Here is a 20,626-nt window from a genome sequence, read left to right as displayed (position 1 = left end):
ATGATGCCTATACATCTGTCATGATTAGAATCTTGCCTGAATAGTGCATGTGCTAAGTCAGTTCTAACCACTCTGACTCATCAAATCATATTTTTTCATAGCATTCTTCAAAACACTATTATTTCATATGAGATTGAAAGTTTTTCTTATTGAATATTACATATCTTTTATTCAAAAATTTTAATGTCATTCTTCTGTTTCAGATTCACATGTAATGCTTGCCCAATTTTAAGAGGTATAATGCAACTTTTCAATATGTATATATAGCTTCAGTTGACCATACCAGGTGACAAGGCTTTCCATTTCCTTATCTTTTCTTGGTATCTGGAGCCTACTAATTCCTCTCTTTTAGTTCTCATACAGGATACTATACATTATCATAAGCCATAATTACTTCAGTGTGCTGGGAAACACCAAAACTTTTTGCATTCACCCTACTCTGTTTTAGCACCTATTATCCAATTTCTTCCCTCCTTTCAACTATTCCCAGCTTCTAATACTTGCTAGTTTTAATTTATATCAAATATATAATTCTAATAAATACAAATTTATATACATATATAAATTTCAAATTCCATTGTATGAAAGTTTCAACTTCCTCATATGAGAAAGAACCCATAGCATTTATCTCTCTGTGCCTGATATATTTCACTTAAATACTCATCCATTCTACTGCAAATGTCAGGATTTCATTCTTTTTTATGACAGAATTGTTCATTGTGTATAAATATACACATTTTCTTTATCCATTCATTTTTCAAAATGATTGAAATCGCCTACATTGATTCCATATCTTGACCAGTGTGAATAGTGCTGCAATGAACAATGGAATGCATATATTTCCTTCATTGCCTGAAATTGATAAGTAGATTCAATCTTCTCTATTGATGAAATCCGAAGTTAAAGTTCCAAAAACTAACTAAGTAAATAGAAGCTCCACTAATTTTTTAGATTTATTGCCTCCTTTACAACACAGAATAAAGATGGGAATTAAGGAAAAAGTTGTATTCATAGTCTCCATCCTACAATAGAGAACACTTGGGGTCATTCATTGACTTGGCTAAGATCTCACTCTACATTATTACTGCTGATTTTTCCACATTAACTTTTTAGAGAGTCCATTATACATGAAATGCTAAAAATTAGTAAAAATATCTTGACCCAGATAATGAAACTCAAGAAATAGAACATATGAATATTACATATATTAGAAAATTATAAGGAAATGAATACATAAATGGTCACATAGCACCTAAGTATAAAATATTAATTAAAATTTTTCCACAGAGAAAAATCCTGGGCCAAATGACTTAAATGGCAAGTTAAACCAAAATTTAATGAAGTACTTATATAAATTCTTCATAAAAACTTCCAAAAAACTGATGAGGAATTTACTTTGTTATTCATTATATATGATAAATGTTATCATGGGGCTGGTACTGTGGCATGTTGGGTAAAGCCACTGCTGCGACATCAGCATCCTATATGGGCACAAGTTCGAGTCCCAGCCACTCCACTTCTGATCTAGTTCCCTGTTAATGACCTGGGAAAAGCAGCAGAAGATGGCCTAGGTACTTGGGCCCCTGTACCCATGTAAGAGACCAGATGAAGCTCTTGTTCCTGGCTTTGGCCTGACCCAGCCCCAGGCATGGTGGCCATCTGAGGAGTGAGCCAGCAGATAAAAGATTCTCTCTCTCTCTCCAATTCTCTCAAATAAATAAATAAAATATCTTTATTTTTAAAAGTGTTATCATATTACTTAAGCCAGACAAAGGTATTGCACAGAAAGAAGAAATCCTTGGGAAATACTAGCAAACTTAATTCAGCAACATAAAAATATGATTACACATTTTGAATGAATAAGCCAGCTGGTGGCTTAAAATCCAAAAATCAATACAGGAAGTGCACAACATTAGAGAAAAGGACAAAAAATAATAATTTAAACAAACACAGAAAAACATGCAACATATTTTGAGGGGGAACATTAAAGAGAAATATTAATTACCCTGATTTGATCAATACATTTTATATACATTTATTGAACTATTACATTTTACCCCTGCACCCAATAGATATGTATTTTGAGTAATTGCTAATTGAAAATTTTAACAAGGAATCAGCCTGCTCTACCAAAGTGCCAGCATCGCATATAGGTGCCAGTTTGAGTCCCAGCTGCTCCACTTCTGATCTAGCTCCCTACTGATGTTCCTGGGAAAGCAGCAGAAGATAACACAAGTGCTTGGGCCCCTGCACCCACGTGGGAGATCCAGAAGAAGCTCCAGCCTCCGGGCTTCAGATCAGCCTGGCTCCAGCCATTGTGGCTATTGGGGGAGGGAACCAGCAGATGGAAAACCTCTCTCCCTCTCTCTCTCTCTCTCTGCCTCTTCCTCTCTGTAACTCTGCCTTTCAAATACATAAATAAATCTTTAAAAGAAAAAAAGAAGGGGACTGCGCCATGGCGCAGTAGGTTAATCCTCTGCCTACGGCGCCGGCATCCCATGTAGGCGCCGATTCTAGTCCTAGCTGCTCGTCTTCCAATCCAGCTCTCTGCTATGGCCTGGGGTGCTATGGCCTGCACCCACCTAGGAGACTGGGAAGAAGCACCTGGCTCCTGGATTCAGATCGGCGAAGCTCCAGCTGTTGTGGCCATTTGGAGAGTGAGGCAATGGACGGAAGACCTTTCTCTCTGTCTCTCCCTCTCACTGTCTGTAACTCTACCTCTCAAACAAATAAAAATAAAATATTTTTTAAAAAAGAAAATTTTAACAAATGTTTAAAAACATGGAAATGCTGACTAACCTGATTTGGAATACATGTATTAAATGATCATACTGTATACCATAAACATGTACAATTAAATACCATATGTTCTTTCTGATTTGTGGTAACAAAGCACCTAAAAGGTAATCTATAGAAGTGAAATTGACACTTTGAGATGAGATGACTTTGAACAACTATTGAGGAACAGTTGAACACTCTACTTAGTATAGAGTTAATCTTATGTGTATAAAGTTAATTGAAAATAGACTTCAGTAAAAATAAGAATGGAAACAGGACATGGAGGAGGATGAAGGGTGGGAGTGTGGGTGGGAGGACAGGTAGAGTGGGAAGAATCACTATGTTCCTAAAGTTGTATTTATGAAATGCATGAAGTTTGTATTCCTTAAATAAAATGTTTCTGGGTTAAAAGAGAGAGAGAGAGAAGCACATACAACCCTATCATAAATTTTTAAATGTAAATTAAAATGTTCATTTTCTATAAAAATAATTTAAATTTAAAAAGTGGCATTCACTCGTGATAAAAAACACCAAACCACTAATTGAAGGGATCTTCTGAGATGTGCTAAAAGGCACCTATAGAAAACATACAGCAAACATGCTACTTAGCTGTGAAAGACTGAGTGCTATAACTGTACAGGAATTGGAAACAGGACAAAATAATTCCACATTATTTAATACTGAACTTGAAGCTTTAACCAGGGAAACCCTATAATGAAACTTTTTTTATATTAAATAATCTTCTATATGAGGATGTGTAAGGAATTCACTAAAATAACCTTAAAACTAAGAAAATTTTGGAGGGCCAATGCTGGGGGTAAAGCCACTGCCTGCAGTGCTGACATCCCATATGGGTACTGGTTCAAGTCTCAGCTGCTCCACTTCCCATCCAGCTCCCTGCTAATGTGCCTGGGAAAGCAGCAGAGGATGGCCTCTGCCCTTTTGGGAGACCAGAGGAGGCTCCTGGCTCCTGGCATCTGATTGGCCCAACTCTGGCTGTTGTGGCCATTTGGAGAGTGAACCAATGAATAGATCTTTCTCTCTCTCTCTCTCTCTCTCTCTCTGAAATTCTGCCTTCAAGTAAATAAATCATTTTAAAAAAAGAAAAATTTGGTGTGAATACTCATACTGTATTTATAAATGACTGAGCTCTTTTGACTCTTCTCTCTTGGTTCTGCTCTCTTGATCCTTCTCTCCTGAGCTCTCTTGGCTCTTGGTTCTTCCCTCCTGCTCTCTGCTCTATCTTCTCTCCTCCTCTGTTTCTCTCTCTTACAGTCTCTTTCTCTTTTTCCTTCGCCGCCCCTTCACTCCGGTCTGTAGGGTGTTCCCCAATAAATCCTTTCCCTTACTCCGTTGTACGGTGTGTTTTGCGACGGCTAACATTAATATATAACATTGGTGCCAGGACTTGGATAAAATTATATTGATAATCCAGCGTCCTCCAGTGCTCTGGGGTCCTGGATTTCTGCCAGTCGTGAAGCACACCTCTGAAACTCTTTCCAAGCCACCAAATGCTCTGCTATCTCTATCCACACATCAGCCTTCCAAATTTTGTAAGACGCGGAGTGGGAAGCCTTCATGGCGACTTTTGTTTGAGTGGTGGTCTACTGTCAGATACTTGCCTGACTCTAGTAAAGGTTGCAGCACTGGACTCTAGCCACCACTCCTACTTCTCCTACTTAAGGCCTTTAGCCTCTACGGACACTGTGTCCAGGCAACAGTGGGTGCGAGTGATGACTCCATCTCTGTTCGCCTCTTTACAGGTGAGGCCCTGGGCTCCAGCGGGCACTTGGGCAACGACCCCACCTTCTGCTCCCATACTCTTGTTAGTCAGACAGCCAGGATACAAGGACGCTTGCAGTCCACGGATCTGACTCTACAGGTTGCAATGGGAACTTTTCTCTAACCGCGTTCTGTCTGATGGTCCCTCTCAAATTGGCCCCAGCCCTCAAAAGCGGCCCCTCTGTGGTGGCCCATTTGGCCCTGAGGGATCGGAAGTCGGAGTAGTTTGACCCTGATAATATCTTTATCACTTTGGTGAGCATTCGAGAAAATGGAAGGAGGTTCCATGCAGTCAAGCCTTTTCCTATCTTCAAACTAAACCTTCCCTGTGTACTTCTTGCTCTCCCACTCAAGTCCTTCTGGTCTCCAAGATTCGCACTAGGGGTCAGAGGCCTGAGCAAAAAATCCTTTCTTCTGCCCCGATCCTGTTCCCGCCACTACCACAGCCTCCTTTGATCCTGAAGATGACTTCCTCCCTAGCTGCTACCCCCACTCTCACTGTATCTCCCCCCTCCCACCTAGGAATTCTTTATCTCAGAACCAGTTGGGGCCCAAAGTCTACTATCTCTGTCTTATCGGTTTGGGAAAGGCATTTTCCATGGTCTCCAACTGGTCTTTTGTCACTCTCTTGTCCCAGTCTTACCATAAGAATAGCAAGGGAATGGTAGTCCCATCCTTTTGGGCTCCCTGGTTATTGAGAAACAAATTAGGTATCCCACCCTTCTCATGGCTCTTTTGTTTTATCATGAACAAGCCAGACAGGAAAGTCAGATTTCCTGCGTGGACCTGGCTCACTGTAATTTTTCTTTAAATCTAAGAATATCACTACCTTTAAAAATATTGCTTTGTAACTTGCTGAACTTATTTTGCAATTTATTTTAACAGGTTTCCGGGTAATCAGTACTCAGTGAAACAGCAATGGGTAATTAGCACTTGTTTTAGATGAATGCAATTTTAATTTTAATTAAATTCAGATAGAGATATATAATATCAGCATCTTAAGTCATTTAGGTGTAACTGCTAATTTAAATTTGGTAAAGGCAAATGAAATGAGTGTCTAAATGTAAACTTTTGTATACTCAACATGTTATATTCTATAAAAATTATTTGGGTTAGTTTATAAACTGTCTATGAAAATAGTTCAACACTGTTTAAAGTAACTCAGGGTGAAATTTGATACGTTACCTTAATCTTAATTTGAAGATTTTTAACAGTTTACCTCAAAATGTAAATCAAGGACATTGGCAGATGGAAAACATCACAAGTATACTAATCTATTTCTCTTTGACATAGAATTAAAATATGATTCTCTGTTAAAGCAATGTGTTAAAGTAATCTATTATATTCTCTTGATGTCTGTTAAATTCTAATTGTTTAAAAACAGCTGAAATTTTTATTAAGAGCTATGGGTTATTTAAATATGAGTTTATTTTCAAATATTTAAATAATCACCTTGTAACAATGATCAAATTTGGTCTATATTAAGTCATGATGTTAAGGAATCCTATTTCAACCAGATATTTTGGATTTTGAGCCTTCTTGGCATTCTTGACAGGCATTCAAAAAAATCAAAGTTTCAAATAATTTGGACTCTGAAATTTCCAGTAAATTCTGGACTTTGGTTTTTCCAGTTCGGGCCCAACTGAAAAAATTGAAGGACCTATGTCTCTCATCTTGTAGAGACACCAACTAATCAGGCTATTTGGACTATATTAGAAGTACTGTCAAGATGTGAAGTGGTGCTAAATTTTAAGTCTATAGTATAAAATACTACTGCTACAAAGGTCTAAAAATTAAAAAGTCTAATGATCTTGTGTTACTAGACATGATGGTTATCTTAACGAGACAGCCCCAGAGGCCTAAAAGGGTTAAATGCTTTGTAAAATCCTACAGATGCTTTCAAAAGTGCTGTGTGAAGTAAGCAAGTGCCTCTTTTTGGTTAATTAGTTTATAATTTTAAATGTGGCAACTTAAAGTCTTGTCATCCACAGTTTTATATATCAGATTCATTGCTCATAAAACTAAAACACCGGTTCTGTGTTTAGCTGTCCTATAGGTTCTGATGAACTTTTTCCAGCCACTTCTATTGTATTCAGTAGTTTGGGATGGCTCTGTAAACAAATGAAGCCAATAATGTATTAAAGGTAACAATTGAGAAAAAGTATGGTTAACTGAGGTCACTAAAAACAAAAGTAATTCAAATCAATTGGTAATTTACAAACAGGGGTTAGATTTAAAAAAAAAGCTATTAAAACTGCTATATTGGTCTATTATGTTATATGTGTATACATACTGTATGTCTACATGGGAAAATCTAAGAGTTTTATTTTAATTGGCTTATAGATAAAAAATTGCCCATAAATTTAAGCTGCTAAAATTAATCAAAGATACATTTTAATTCGTGTGACTTGAATCTCTGTATCATATGTTTTAAATGTATTGGTAGAAAAAACTAGAAACATTTTATATGCTTGTGCAGAAATTTGCTGGTTAAACAAGCTACATCATGTTAGATATTTAAGAGATGTTTCCAAATATATGTATTAATATTTATGTAAGGCATTGGACCTTCTGGTAAATGTTTTCTTAAGTTGTTATCTAATGGTTAAAACTGTTTGCTAAGGGACTTGCTCCCTCATTTCTCTATTCTAAGCCCAACTTGTTCTCTCATTTCTCTATTCTCTTTGAGGTAGGAAACTAATTCTATTATGAAGGAATCTCCAAGATGCAAAATTTGATTTTAGATCTTATAAAAGAGATGGCTAACATTTTTCTGCTATAGCATAACCAAAATAAGAGCTTAAATTATAATTTCATAGCTAGATTTACTTCACCATCAGGGAGGTAAACAGTTGTGGGAGGCGAAGCCTGCCTCCCATAATATGGCACTGATAAGGAGTAACCAGCTTTTACACAGCTGATTCATCTTGACTACTAGAAGCTGCAAGAGCCGATTCATCCTCTGATTAGAAGAGAACGGCGTGCTCGACACGTGGACAGGCGGAGCACGGATTGGTGGAGAGGACTATAAAGGAGAAGAGAGACGGCACGGTGGTGTGGGTTGGTTGGAGAATGCATTGGAGAGTTCGCGGGGAAGTTCGTGGGGAAGTCTGCTGCTTCGTTCTTTCTCATTTTTCTCTACTCATTCTTGCTTTGGGAGTTCGCTGTTTGCTATAGAAAAGACTTGTAAAAAAGGGGAACAACAAGCATCCGGTCCAGTGTGGCTCCTCCGCGTGCGGAGGAGCAGCAAACAGTAAACAGAAAAAACCTCCCTTTCAGACCAAAGGCAAAGAAAGTTTTAAAGTGAGAATATAATTTTCCTCATGGGCATTGTCTACCTTAGAAAAACTACTACAGAACATGCCTGTGACTATAGATCTGTAGTTTAGGCCACCGAGATTAGAGATGGGACTTGAGTGTTATGCCCAGTTCAGTCATCCCCAAAGACCACCAAGGAGCCGATACCACTGTAAAGCACATGAGAGTTTTATTGCAGGTCCGGGCCTGGTCTCTCAATCAACACCGACGCAGCCGGTCTGAATTGAGAGCCCCGACCCTTCAGTTAACAGGGTTTTTATAGGGTTTTCAGAGACATTTTATACATTATGGTACCATTTAGCAAATCATCTCATCCTGCGGGAAATTCAAAGGACATCTCCTAGAATTGATTAGTGCATCCAGTGTAAGGAACGGACCTACTAAAGGTGGTTAGATGGCTTTGGGGTTGATGCCTTTTGAATTGATTGGCTGAAGCATAGGGTCCGAGCTGATGGGGTGTACATGCCGAACTGCAGGGTCTCAGGTAGCTATCAATCACCTTATCTGCCCTGTGAAGACACCAGAACCTCTAGGTATTTCTCTGTTATCTGTTCTCTGTTATCTGTTGCTAGCAGAGTTTATCACAAGGGGAGTTCATTTATTTACTTTTAGGAGATTCTGGCTCAGGGTTCAGGGCCTGGTCAGGCCCAAGTTATGAGATGGAGGCCTAATTTAAAATAGTTGCACCTTGATCCAGGCTCAGGTCTCACATGAGCACCCCCTTGACCTGCATCCTTTGGTCTGCTTTAACAAAACCCAGGAGGAAAAGAAAGCTAGGCATCAGAAGCAATGGGTGGCAGGCCTATTAATGGCTGTTCTGTACAGTGATCTGCCCTCAAGGAGACCCAACAGGCCAGTGCACTGCAGTGGCTTTCAACATGGCAAGCCTGGGCTTCAGCAGAAGTCAGCTTATGAAGAGCCCTGGCAGCTCTGCCAGCCAAGAGTTGAATCACTGGAAATGGACCTGCCCTAGAGTCGAAGGACGTCCAGGTCAGAGCCACAGATCTTATTGGCTCTAAGCCGAAAAGCTCTTCACTCAGCCCAGCTTCCAAAGTGACCACCACAGCTGAGGGGACGGCCAACCAGGGTCAGTAGCATTGCAGGCAGAATGGTAAATTTCCTGTTAGAGATGCCACCTGCCTTTACCTGGCCATCTCTCCTCCCAGGCCAGCTAGGTAATGGAAGTCAACAGGGTGCCTTCCCCAAGGAGGTTCACACCTCCCTTAGAATGTACCCTATGTGAAGAGATAAATAAGTCTCGGCCTCTTAATGTACAAGGCCTTAAATCCCACCATTTATCAAGCCCCTTCCATAAGGTTCTATTTGCCTCTCAATCAGAAAACTTATGTGTAGCTTAGACAGCACCTTTCTTTGCTCCTCTAATAATGACTCTGTCCTTTGTTCTAGACCCTGTCTAGCCCATTTGGGCCTCATTCCTTTGTAATCATAGCCTCTACTCTACCACCAATGGCTCTACTCCCAACCTGTGCGTACTGTGGTCCTCTCCCCCACTTAATGTTGTATGATTGTTCAAAATTTCTCTACAGACAAACCCCACTACCTACAAAAGTTGAGTGGCTTTTCTCACAGTCTTGGTTGGAATCAGCTTAAAGCACACCCTGTCCCCATAAGGGTCCAGAGACCCACCCCCTCCATTTCCTCTCCTCTATAAAATCCTCTCATTACCTGGTTAATGCTACTTTTAGGATCATTGGTTACTATTCTCACCCTGTTTTTTATACCACAGTGTCTAAGTGTTTACAGCAGGTTACATGGAACAAACGAAGGTCTTCAGCAAACAGGTAGTCAACCAAATGCTGCTACAAGGATATACTCCACTCCCCACCCAGGAGACAGCGGCTTGAGACATTGCCCCATGCCAGTGGAGAGTACCTCATTGCCCGTGTCAGCAGGAAGTAGCTCTAAAGACAGATCATCGTCCCTCTACCTCTCCTGGACTTTTGGGACTAATATAATCCCATATAAACCCTGCTTTATAAAAAACAAAAGGGGGGAACGTTAGGAAACTGGCACAGTTTTAGCCAGGTGGCCGCACAGCCCAGCTACATGAGCCAGGCTCCACCCCCATCCTAATGGGATTCGATGCTCCTGCTTCCCTGCCCAATCTCAGTCAAAGTTTTAAAAGGGCCTGTTCCTGAACACGTGCTCTCTTGATCCTTCTCTCCTGTGCTCTCTTGGCCTCTCTTGGCTTCTCTCCTCCTCTCATCTCTCTTCTCCCTCCTCTGTCTCTCTCTTATAGTCTCCTTCTCTTTTTCCTTCGCCACCCCTTCACTCCGGTCTGTAGGGTGTTTCCCAATAAACCCTTTCCCTTACTCCGGTGTACGGTGTGTTTTGCGATGGCTAACATTAATATATAACACCATCAAGTGTACAATTCTTAAGTTTTAATAAAATTACCAAGTGCAATAAAAAAATAAATGAGCTAAGTATGCAAAAATGATCTTTTGCCCATTTTCTAGCCAACACATTCTATCATTTGCCTTTTTCATAATAGTCATTCTAAGTGTGAGGTGATGTCTTACTGTGGTTATCTTTTTCTTTTTGAGATAACATTTTAATCTACAGTTTAGTCCAAGGCTTAATGTTCTGCTAAATATAGAGTTCAACAAATTAAAAGTAATAATTTGGGCCCCTGAAGAAGCTCCTGGCTCTGGCTTCAGATTGGCCCACCTCTGGCAGTTGAGGCCATTTGGGGAGTGAACCAGCTAAGGAAGACCTCTCCCTTTCTTTGTAACTATGCCTCTCAAGTAAATAATTTTTTTTTTTTTTAAGAGGCCGGCGCCATGGCTCAATAGACTAATCCTCCACCTTGCGGCACCAGCACACCGGGTTCTAGTCCCGGTCGGGGCACTGGATTCTGTCCCGGTTGCCCCTCTTCCAGGCCAGCTCTCTGCTATGGCCTGGGAGTGCAGTGGAGCACTGGATTCTGTCCCGGTTGCCCCTCTTCCAGGCCAGCTCTCTGCTATGGCCTGGGAGTGCAGTGGAGGATGGCCCAAGTCCTTGGGCCCTGCACCCCACGGGAGACCAGGAGAAGCACCTGGCTCCTGCCTTCGGATCAGCACGGTGCACCGGCCACGGCAGCCATTGGAGGGTGAACCAACGACAAAAAGGAAGACCTTTCTGTCTCTCTGTCTCTCTCTCACTGTCCACTCTGCCTGTCAAAAAAAAAAAAAAAAAGTAAAAATACCATTGCTCAGCAAAAATACAAGCAAGGACTATAATAATAAATGAAAAGATGCCAACTGCACTACATACAATAAATTTTAAATTGAATTTTTCTGTTTATTAGAGATATTGAGCATTTTTTTCATATATCTGTTGGTCATTAATAACACTTCTTGTGAAAAATGTCCAGATCATTTTCTCTTTTGAAAATCAGGCTATTTGTTGTTAGTTTTTCTCTTTTTCTATTTTGCTATTGAGTTGTTATGTATTTTGTAAGCAGCCTCTTATCAGATGTATGTACACACAAGGAAACACCATACAACCATATAACAGAAAGAAGTTGTGTCGTTTGACAAAAAGTATAGAACTCTAAGGCATTATACTATATTATAGCAAGTGATGTAAGCAAGGAACAAATACTGTATAATGTCACTATTATGTGGAAGATAAAAATGTCCATCTCATAGAAACAGATAGTAGAAAGGAAACTAAGAGAAGTTGGGACTGATAGTGATACTGGGAAAAGAAAGATGTTGATCAAAAAGCATAGAGTTTCAGTTAGGCTGAGGAAATGCTTCCATGATGGATTGCAGTACACAGTGCACAGTTAATAATATGTTGTGTATTTTTAAATTGCTAAATTAAATTATAATATTCTCAACATAAAATATGATAAATTGGTGAGATGATTGATGTTAATCAGTTTGAATGAATCTTTCTATGTGTACAAGGATCAAAACATATTTTATCCCATAAGATATACAATATTATGATTTATCAATTAAAATAATCATTTTTATTTTATTTAAGGTATACAAATCATATATTTAATATATACAGATCCAGGAACAAAGTAATACTTCCCACCCTACCCTCAACAGTCAAGACAGGCCTGTAAACAATCATCAAAGTTCAAGAATATCAATTTGACTCCTATACATAACCTTTTAGGTATTCTATTAGTTAACACAGATCAGGGAAAACATATGGCATTTGCTTTGGGGGGACTGGCTTATTTTACTAAGTGTAATGGTTTCCAGTTCCATCCATCCCATTGCAAAAGACAGAATTTCATTCTTTTTTATGACTGAGTAGTATTCCATAGTGCATATATACCATAATTTCTCTATCTAGTCTTCAGTTGATGGACGTCTGGGTTGATTCCATATCTTAGCTACTGCAAATTAAGCTGCAATAAACAAGAGGGTACAAACAACTTTTTCATATGCTGATTTCATTTCCTTTAGGTAAATTCCCAGGAATGGGATGGCAGGGTCATACGGTAGATCTATTTTCAGATTTCTGAGAAATCTCCATACTGTCTTCCATAATGGTTGTACTAGTTTACATTCCCACAAATAGTGTATTAGGGGTACCTTTTTCCCCACATACTCAACAGAATTTTTTTTTAATTTTTAGATGATATCTATTAAAAATCTTGAAAAGAAAGAACATGACCAAAAAATTTAAGTGAAAATTTATTTTCAGAACACAGAGCCCTTCTAAATATACAGAACAATAATCACATTGTCCTAGAAAGAGGTGTTTCCTCAACAAATTGAATTGTCTCCATTCCCAAACCCAGAGCACATACACTGGGAAATGAGTGTGAGAAGTATTTCAAACTTAGTTGACTTCTACTGCTCATATTTTGAAAATTCTGTTAACGAGCAACCAATTACAAAATGTTCTTGGATTATTTTAGTAACACTAGTTCAATTATATCTACAAAAGAAACTTGAAATATTCTTTACATATAGAAGAAAAAATTAATGTTAAAAATTTAAATTCACACATACGTGGAAATTAGACAATCTACATTTTTTAATTCCAGAAGACAATTTTAAGCATATTTTCTTGGCTTTTAAAGATTTATTTATTTTACTTATTTGAAAGAATGAATGAGAGAGAGAGAGAGAGAGAGAGATCTTCCTTCTGCTGATTCACTCCCCTAATGACCACAAGAGTCTGAGCTGTGCCAGGCCAAAACTGGAAGCCAGGAACATCACCCAGGTCTCCCACATGGGTGGCAGGAACCCAAGCATTAGGGCTATCATCTGCAGCCTCCCAGGCACATTACTGAAGAAACTAGAATGAAAGTGAAGTAGCTGAGACTTGAACTGGTTCTTGGACATGGGATGTGGGTGTCCCAAGAGGTGGCCCAACAGACTACACACCATGTGCTCTCCTCTTCTTGATTTTATCTTGGAATAGTGTAACTTTTATATTCATTTTAAAATTACTTTGCCTCTCAACCTCCCCAAATCCCATGGTAACCACCACTCTGCTTTCTGTCTTTGTAAAGGTCAGATAATTTATAGTGCTTCATGGAGTTCTAAGCATAATTACTAAGACTTGGTCAATCAAAATATTACTTTGAATGTTAAAAATAAAGAACAAAATGATGGGTCATAATTATATTTCTTTTAAAACACATATATGCATGGAAAGTAAGAAGGAATATAAATAAGCAGATAATTTCTTCGTAGAGTTTGGACATGTAAATATTCTATTTTTAAAATATCATTACTCTACTCATAACTTAATGGAAAATTAAAAACAAATTTAAACTTAAATGAAAAATAAAGTGCCAGTCCTGGAGTATAGTGGATATTTTTTCGGGAGAAATTTTAGAATCCCTAGTTGGGCAATAAGTAGTTTCCTACATTTTATATTTTGTGTATGCTTTTGTGTATGTCCCTAGATTGTTTTCTTTCATTTGAGCTTTACTTTTTTAACTTAATGTTTAGGAATTTTTAATATTTTATTTATTTGTTTGAGACTTTGAGTTACAGAGTGAGAGACAGAGAGAAAGGTCTTCCAGCCTCTGGTTCACTCCTCAAATGGCCACAACAGCTGGACCTGTGCCAATCCGAAGCCAGGAGGTTCTTCTGGGTCTCCAACATCAGTGAAAGGGCCCAAGCCCTTGGGCCATCTTCTACTGCTTTCCCAGGCCACAGCAGAGAACTGGATGGGAAGAGAAGCAGCCAGGACTAGAACCAGCACCCATATGGGATGCTGGTGCTATAGGCAGAGCTTAGCCCATTATGCCACAGTGCCAGCCCCTATTTAGTTTTCTTGAGATAAAATATTTTTAATCTACACTACAGTCAAAGTCTTATTGGCTCTACTATGTTCAATGAATAAAAAGGTCACACTCCAAAAGAAAAATAGGCAAAGGTTATAAACAATAATCAAATGAAAACATGTTCACTTCACTTACATAAAATTTTAAATTCCCACAAATTCATTACAATTACGGCAATATACAATTTTTATTAATTTGTTTGAAAAAATGTAAAACAAAGATTGACAAAACACTGTATTTGCAGCAAAACTGATACAAAACAGGTTTCTTTTAAAAATTTTAGCTCACACATAGAGAAAATATGTAGTATTTGTATTTCTGTGAATGACTTATTTCACTCAAAATGATGTCTTCCTATTCCATCCACTTTGCTGCAAATGATATTTCTTTATATATTCATATGATGATGGACCCCTTGGTTGATTCCATATTTTGGTTGGTATGAATCTGCTGCTGTAAACTTGGTGGAGCAGGTATCTCTTTGATACATTGAGTGTGTGTCTTGTGGGTACATACCAGTAGTGAGATTAGTGGATCACATGATAGGTCTATTTCTAGTTTTTAAACAAATCTCTTCTTGGGGCCAGCGCTGTGGTGCAGTAGGTTAATCCTTCACCTGCAGTGCCGGCATATGGGTGCCAATTCTAGTCCTAGCTGCTCGTCTTCCAATCCAGCTCTCTGCTATGGCCTGGGGAAACAGTAGAAGATGGGCCAAGTGCTTGGGCCTCTGCACCTGTGTGGGAGACCAGGAAGAAGCACCTGGCTCCTGGATTCGGATTGGCGCAGCTCCAGCCATTGCAGCCATTTGGGGAGTGACCCAACAGAAGGAAGACCTTTCTCTCTGTCTCTCCCTCTCACTGTCTGTAACTCGACCTCTCAAATAAATAAAAATAAAATCTTAAAAAAAAAATATCTTCATTTGTGTGCCTGTGGATTTCTTAGTTCATTCTTTAACCAGAGAAGTTAATTTCTCCATCAACATTAAGTTGGTGCTCTTCACCTTTCTGTGTCTGTAAGGCTGGGGATGTTTAAAGACTCTAGCCTGCCATTCTCTCAAAGTCTCAAGCTCTCCATGCTCCACTTTAGCAGGTCAATACCAGTTATCCACTCTATAGTCAGCATTTCTGCGAAATACTTTTCATGTGTTATATAAAGTCATACTCTTCTTTTATAAAGTTATATTCTAACAAACTCTATAAATCTGAAGAAAAATAAAAGACTCAGGGCCTGCACTCTGGTGTAGTAGGTTAAGCCTCTACCTGTGGCACCGGCATCCCATATGGGTGATTTGAGTCCTAGCTGCTCCACTTCTAATCCAGTTCCATGTTAATGGTCTGCTAGAGGAAGATGGCCCAAGTGCTTGGGTCTCTGAACCCATGTGGGAGATCCAGAAGATCCTGGCTCCTGGCTTCCAATCAGCCCAGCTCCAGCTGTTGCAGCCATTTGGAGAGTGAATCAATGTATGCAAGACCTCTGTCTCTCCTTCTCTCTGTCTTTAACTCTGCCTCTCAAGCAAATAAATAAATCTTAAAAAAAAAAAAAAAAAAAAAAGACAGACTCACTGGGGTGGGCATTTTGTCTAGTGATTAAGTACCAGTTAAGGGGCTGGCGCTGTGGCATACCAGGTAAAGCTGCTGCCTGCAGTGCCAGCATCCCATATGGGCAACGGTTCGTTTCCCAGTTGCCCCACTTCTGATCCAGCTCCCTGCTAATGCAGCTGGGAAAGCAGTGGAAGATGAACCAGTCTTTGGACCCCTACACCCACATGGAAGACCCAGAAAGAAGCTCCTGGCTCCTGGCTTCGGATAGGCCCAACTCCAACCACTGTGGCCATTGGGGAAGTGAACCAGAGGATGGAAGATTCTCTCTCTCTCTCTCTCTCTCTCTCTCTCTCTCCTCTCTCTCTCTCTCTCTCTCTGTAACTCTGCCTTTCAAATAAATAATCTTTTTACAAAAAAAAAAAAAAAAAAAAAACAACTGCCAATAAAGACACTTGACATCCTCCCCAAAAGGATTTTTTAAAAATTGCCTGTTAAGATGTCTACATCCCATATTGGAATTCCTGGGATCAGTATCTACACCTGGCTCATGATTCCAGCTTCCTGACAGTGCAGACCCTTGGAGGCAGCAGTCTTACCTAAATAATTGTGTTCTTGCCACTCATGCGTGATTTCTAGATTGAGTTCCTGGCTCCTGGCTTTGGCTTCAGCAAAGCCCCAACTTTCACAAGTATTTGGACAGTGAAATAAAAGATGAGAGCTCTCTTGCTTGCTCACTTTCTTTCTCTCTCTCTTTCTCAAATAAATAATTTTTAAGACTCAACCATAAGGCAATGACACACGAATACATTGTCTTCCCTTGCAGGGGAAAATTAAGAACTCTAGTCATTGGACAGCAGTGCCATCACCACCTTCCTTGGTTCCCCAAGAATCCACACAAACCCAACCCTCACAGAAGATCCCAGTTCCTCCATGACGCTGTAACTACCACTAATCCCTGTCCAGTAACCATGGATATACCAGATAAAACAAAGCCAAGGGGTTTCCCAACAATCTTCCTGGAATCCAATCCGTTATTGTTAGCCTGGATTGGTCAATTGTATGACAGGTGTTGGGAAGGGAGATTTGTAAATAAAATATGCTTGTTTCCATTGCTACATAATGTTCTTTCTTTTATTGTTTATATATTCAATGTAGAAATCAAATCTATTAAAATGTTATAATAATCACACCATCTGAGAAATTCATAAAACTTTAAACTATCCTAATGTGTCCAATACACCTACTCGTGCATATATTGTGTTTGTTAACAATAAATATAATATTCCACTAAATGTTAAAGATCAACTAATTTGTTTTTTTTTTAAAAAAAACAATATAACTGCCTTGTAAGTTTTCAGGAAATAAACAACTGGAATTCCTATCAAATCTGTTTTCATTGCTGTTAGTTTATATCAGGTCCACTGATTCTTGAACTTCAAAAAAATTAAACACAAAATACATTTTTTTATTTCTGCCTTTGTCTTGAAACAATTCTTTGAGATCTAATTTGTCTTTATGTGAATAAAACAAGTAGTTCACCTGTTTTGATGGCTGAGTAATTTTATCCTATATGCATAGATCACAAAATGTCCATTTTCTTATTGTTGGACATTTGAGTTGCTTAAAGTGTAGGGGCATTGTGTTACTCATACAGATGTGTATTTTTAAAGTCGTGTGTTTTTATTTCTAAAGGGTGAAGGCTCTTGATAGAAATGTTGTGTATATACATGATTAAACTTTTTTATGTTACATGAGGATATATTACTGTGACTAAGTATTTTACATAAAACCAGATTTGGCACATCTCAGGGAAGCAGAGAATCTAGTAAGATAAAATTTTACTGTACTCCTCATGCCTCACATCACCACAGTTTCTGTTCCCTCCATCTGAGCCCCTGTCTCCCTCTATGGATTATGGAAAAGAAGAGTCTCACACTCTCCTCTCTGGAGATGCTCACCAGACAATTGTAATTGGCTTCCGCAACTGGTAATGAGAACAACATTGTTCAAACTACCCTTCTCCCTCTGTGTATACTGTCATAATTGTTACTCAGTGTGTTCTGTCAGTGCAGTGAAATGCTAATTGCAGTTGCATGGGGAGGTGAGGTCCCAGGATTACAAATTCATATCTCAGACCTAGCTTTCTCCGTCATACTCACTGACTTTCCCTGATCCTTCTCCAAAAACCAGACAGGCAGCAGGAAGAAGTCAGGTGCTTATTTTACATTTTGGCCTGTGAGACAAACTCTACAAGGAAAGGAAATGAACCAGGAAACAAGGCACTCTTGTCTGGATAAAGGATTCTTCCACTAGAAAGTAAGCCATTGCTAAAGCCATTTCAGAAAAGATGAAATAGCCCCTGAGTCATAGGCTGAAACTCTGAAGAATTGAGGTCCAAGACCATAAGCTAGTTCCTAGCTACTACAAATTTAACACAATCCTCAGTTTCTACTGTGTTGCTATGCTTTTTATGTATAAAACTGTGAAATGTTTTAAAAAAATCTTTGATATATATATTTATGTTTTTTTTTAAGATTTATTTCTATTAGCCAGCGCCGCGGCTCAATAGGCTAATCCTCCACCTTGCGGCGCTGGCACACCGGGTTCTAGTCCCGGTCGGGGCGCCAGTTCTGTCCTGGTTGCCCCTCTTCCAGGCCAGCTCTCTGCTGTGGCCCGGGAGTGCAGTGGAGGATGGCCCAAGTCCTTGGGCCCTGCACCCCATGGGAGACCAGGAGAAGTACCTGGCTCCTGGCTTCAGATCAGTGCGGTGTGCTGGCCGCAGCGCGCTGGCCACGGCGGCCATTGGAGGGTGAACCAACGGCAAAGGAAGACCTTTCTCTCTGTCTCTCTCTCTCACTGTCCACTCTGCCTGTCAAAAAAAAAAAAAAAAAAAGATTTATTTCTATTTATTTGAAAGAGTTACAGAGAGAGGTAGAGAATGAGAGAGATCTTCCATCTGCTGGTTCAGTCCCCCAAATGGCTGCAACAGCCAGAGCTGAGCTGAAGCCAGGACCTTCTTCCAGGTCTGCCATGTAGGTACAGGGACCAAAGGACTTGGGTCATCCTCCACTGCTTTCCTAGGCACATCAGGAAGGAGCTGGATTGGAAGTGAAGCAGCTGGAACTCAGGATGCCAGCACTGCAGGCCTGGGCTTTAACCCACTGTGCCACAGTGCCAGCCCCCCTTTATATGTATTTAGTATAATCTGTTAGCTGTTTTCTATTCCTTACAAAATCAAAGACAGTATTTCTAGGATTAGGAAAGGTATTTCTATAATATGTCCCTGCCTGAGGCAATGTGTAAGATGTAACTGAATGAATATGTTTTGTTCAGAAATTATACCTATTGGGGGCCAGTGCCATGGTTCACTTGGTTAATCCTCCACCTTGCGGCACCGGCATCCCATGTGGGTGCCAGGTTCTAGCCCCAGTTGCTCCTCTTCCAGTCCAGCTCTCTGCTGTGGCCTGGGAAAGCAGTGGAGGATGGCCCAAGACTTTGGGCTCCTGCACCCACATGGGAGACCAGGAAGAAGCACCTGGCTCCTTGCTTCAAATCAGCATAGCTCCAGCCATAGCGGTCATTTGGGGAGTGAACCAACAGAAGGAAGACCTTTCTCTCTGTCTCTCTCTCTCTCTCACTAATTCTATAAAGTAAATTTTTAAAATTAAAAAAAAGAAATTATACCTATTGGAAAATTATATAATTGCTGAAGACAACAACCACGTAGCAAAATACATATATATATTTAGACTGTTTTTCTTCCTAAGAAAGGAAAGGAGCATTAAGGAGAGAACTAGATGAAGTGCAATTCAGATTTTAGGAAAACAACACGAACTTCAGCAGTTTTCAGAATTGTTTTTAAATATTTTCTCTTTTGTAAAAAAGTATTCTGTGGCAACATGGTGGCACAGCAGGTTAAGCCTATGTCTGGGATGCCTACATTCCATATCAGAGTGCTGGTTCTGATCTAGCTTCCTGCTAGTACATCCTGGGAAGCAGCAGAGGATGGCTGAAGCATCTGCACCTGTGCCATCCATGTAGGAGACCCAGACATAGCTCCAGGCACCTGGCTTTGGCCTGGAACAGCCCTTGTTTTTGAGGTAATTTCAGGATTGAAGTCCATATGAAGTCAGGAAACTCTGTTCATATGTCCTTGCTTAGGGATAGGAACCATTAGGAACCTGCCTATCCTTGGTTTTACCAACACGGATCTGCATCCTTAGCCACAGTTCCATGGATCATTCCTGTCTCTCTAAGTTTGGAGGAAGGTGATAAAGGAAGTCTACTAGCCACCCAGACTGGGATCAGATTGGTCACCTCTGGATCCCATGGTCACTGGGCCCCACAAAGTCCCAGGGTTGCCCACGATACCTACCTGAGGCTGCCAGTGAAACATGTCAAAATGAATTATCTAACTGGAGTGCAGATCTCCACTGATACCAGGAAGTCAAAACCACAATGAGGGGACTAGCACTGTGGCATAGCAGGTAAAGCCACCACCTTCAGTGCCAGCATCCCATATGGGCACTGGTTCGAGTCCCAGCTGCTCCATCTCTGATCCAGCTCTCTGCTATGTCCTGGGAAAGCAGTAGACGATGGCCCAAGTCCTTGGGCCCCTGCACCCACATGGGAGACCCAGAAGATCCTGGCTCCTGGTGTTGGATCAGTACAGCTCTGACAATTGCAGACAATTGGGGAGTGAACCAGCGGATGGAAAACATCGGACTCTCTCTCCTCACTGCCTCTCCTCTCTCTGTGTAACTCTGACTTTCAAATAAAAAATAAATAAATCTAAAACACACACACACACACACACAATGAGGAAACCAATTCTGAATCAAAGGAGCTCCATCCTTTTGTCACAGTGCTCTGACATGACCACAGCTAAGAGCTTTCTGTTTGGATGCCTGAGGTCAGAGGCTGGGAGTATTTG

At 40.1% G+C, this 20,626-nt stretch overlaps 1 protein-coding gene across 2 annotated transcripts in view; it reads right to left on the bottom strand.

Annotated features, from left to right (window-relative positions):
* Nucleotides 1-12,529: 12,529 nt before the first annotated feature.
* Nucleotides 12,530-20,626, bottom strand: part of ZKSCAN8 (zinc finger with KRAB and SCAN domains 8) — a 54,789-nt gene continuing 46,692 nt past the window's right edge. For both annotated transcript variants that reach the window (XM_070050561.1, XM_051851462.2), the window contains exon 6: nucleotides 12,530-20,626. This exon is cut by the window's right edge and continues 21,397 nt beyond it. The gene's annotated coding sequence lies outside the window, so the exon portion shown is untranslated.

The sequence above is a fragment of the Oryctolagus cuniculus genome, chromosome 10, assembly GCF_964237555.1.
Source record: "Oryctolagus cuniculus chromosome 10, mOryCun1.1, whole genome shotgun sequence".
NCBI classification, from domain to species: Eukaryota; Metazoa; Chordata; class Mammalia; order Lagomorpha; family Leporidae; genus Oryctolagus; species Oryctolagus cuniculus.
The sequence above is the reverse complement of the archived record's forward strand: the minus strand, read 5'-3'. Positions and strand labels throughout refer to the sequence as shown.